Source organism: Branchiostoma belcheri, unplaced genomic scaffold, assembly GCF_001625305.1.
Source record: "Branchiostoma belcheri isolate BF01 breed outbred unplaced genomic scaffold, Haploidv18h27 scaffold15, whole genome shotgun sequence".
NCBI lineage: Eukaryota > Metazoa > Chordata > Leptocardii > Amphioxiformes > Branchiostomatidae > Branchiostoma > Branchiostoma belcheri.
This window is the reverse complement of record NW_017802935.1, coordinates 2,347,666-2,350,098: the sequence shown is the minus strand read 5'-3', so window position 1 is coordinate 2,350,098 and position 2,433 is coordinate 2,347,666. Positions and strand designations below refer to the sequence as shown.

Below are 2,433 nucleotides of genomic sequence, written 5' to 3'. Positions count from 1 at the left end.
TCGTCTTCTACTTTACCTAAACTACAATATTGGCAGATTCTTTGCTCTAGAGGAGTGCGGTTATGTCTTCCGGATTCAATTCGCAAATTGTGACAACTGATTCTTAGTTTAGTAATGGCAGATCTGTGACGTACATTTGCGATCTTAAGGTAATCTTCTTCATTATATGAGTGTTTTAATAATCTGTACGTTCGAAGTTTATTTTTTGAATTAGCAACTTTATGATACTGTTTTTTCTATCATGTGCTAATGTAAACAATAGCCTGGATTATAACACTCCTGGCTAATCATGGGTTTACAGCAAAGTTGCAAAGTTCTAGCTACTTCCTGGTGCTTATTTTCTGACAAAGCTTACTTCATTATGACTTATATTTTCAAAAGAATTTATCTTTGATAGGTAAATACAGCGTATCGGCGTGGTATAACCTATAATGAATATTTTATGTGGTCAGTTAAATAGGACAAAGACCCGTAAGTCCGAAGAATTCCTATACCTTATTTTTGTTCTCATCTTGTGTCTTGTTAAAAACGAACACGATGAGATATAATTCAGTTTATCACGTGATATCATCGGTGTCATACGAAGAGCAAAACAAGTGTGTCTGCCGTGGAAACTTTAGGGTGGGTTTTCTACAGAGATGTGATGTTAATGTTGCAGCATGGTTGCAGTGATGTCACCCGTCAATTATTTATAATTGCCTTGTTTACCTGGACTGATCCATCGGGCAACTTCTGGATGGGGTAGGACATACATCTGTACACATGCACATATTTACTTTTGAATTCTATGCCGATGGTTATTCTTAACACTCTCTGACTACTACTAAATTAAAATAAAATAAAAAATTATTATAAAATGTACTTCTCGTCAGGTTTGCACACAAACGACAAGCTCTTACCTAGCTGACCCCCTAAAACTTCCCCTCTCCGACCTATTTCTTCACAAAGCCTTAAGGATACCTAAAGGACAATTATCATACAGATGTTTCAGAAAAAGAGAGGGGAAGCGGAGATTAACAGTAGATGAATAGTGTATTGTATAGTTGTAATATATGCACTTAGCATTAAAATGTAGCGGTTCATTATTCAATACGCCATGTTTTGTATCCTCAAGACCTCGTTTGGTCACATACATGTATGCATTTAGCGTACCTCGGTAAGACTGTGCAAATTAGATTCATTATCGCAAATTACCGAGTTTTCCGCGTATTTTCACATATCCGTACCCCTCGACAGGTCTATACAGCTCAGTAGTCACCTGCAACACTCAGTAAAACACAAGTAAGTTTTTCTTTGAAGTACTCATTCTTTACAGTTATCTACGTCGCAAAGTTTGGTGGTGCTGGTTTATTTTTTTCTCCGCATGACTTTTCTGGTATCTCAACAGAAAGTGTGAGAGGGGAGAAACCTGCGTTGCTATGTGATTCGTTTGTGATCATTTACTAACTCCAGGGTAGACTATGTGAGCAGGTCCCAAGATTATATGTCCGTTTTTATTCGTATAGCCGGTATAACCACCCTTTGGCGTAACACACCAGCTTAAGTAACTTATGTAAGGATGGCGAATGTAAGAAGTGCCATAAGTGAGTGGACTAACGCGGTAAGTTCGCATTACCAATTTTGGTAAAAGAACAATGTCCTCTCGGCCATCGTGGTAACTAAATTGTAAAAAAATTGTAAAAAAAATATGAGGACCCTATTTCAATTGAAACCTTAACACTGTGGACGAACTTCAGCCCGATTTGTTTAGCTCCAAAAAGCTTTAAGGTAGCCGAATTTCAAAATCCCCACGCGTACTTTTCGTCAAAAAATTCACCCTCTTATGCAATTTTGGACGCGGGGGTACTGCCAACGTAGACCGATCCCTAAATTCCGGCAGAAAATGTCCATTTCGTCAGCTGAATTATTATTGCACTGGGCAAGCCTTGCACCGAGCGACGTATATGGGTTTAAGACGTGGTTTTCTTCTTAAAGCAGGGTTTCCTGGTTGGTAGACCCCAGCGCGGCTCGACTCTCCCTTTTGCCCGGGGAAGCCATACACCACATTCCTGACAGAGTAGGCACTCGGGGCAAAATTTACCCTGGGGCCACTGAGAGGGGAATTTTCTTTAGGCCCCAATATGACTCTATGAGTTAGGTCGTATCCTTCCGGGAGAGACCCACCGCTTTCTAAGTTACCTTTGAGGCCCGGTAACACACTTTAGCAATCATAATTTTTTCACGTCAGGACAACTGTGCAAACCGCAAGTCAGCGTAGTACATTGTATACTTCACTAAATGTAGTTTCTCTACCATGTAAAATTAAGCCCAAACAGTCCACTATAATCATCGTAATGTCATTGAATCATCCAAGTCTACTGATAATATCCCCTCCTATTTTACCCAATTTCGACATTTTTTCAGTCCATCGACTAACTAAACTTAAGATCAACC

At 39.5% G+C, this 2,433-nt stretch overlaps 1 protein-coding gene across 1 annotated transcript in view; it reads left to right on the top strand.

Annotated features, from left to right (window-relative positions):
• LOC109465301 overlaps positions 1–2,433 on the top strand; it is a 10,292-nt gene that overhangs the window by 5,976 nt on the left and 1,883 nt on the right. The gene's annotated exons all lie outside the window — the stretch shown is intronic.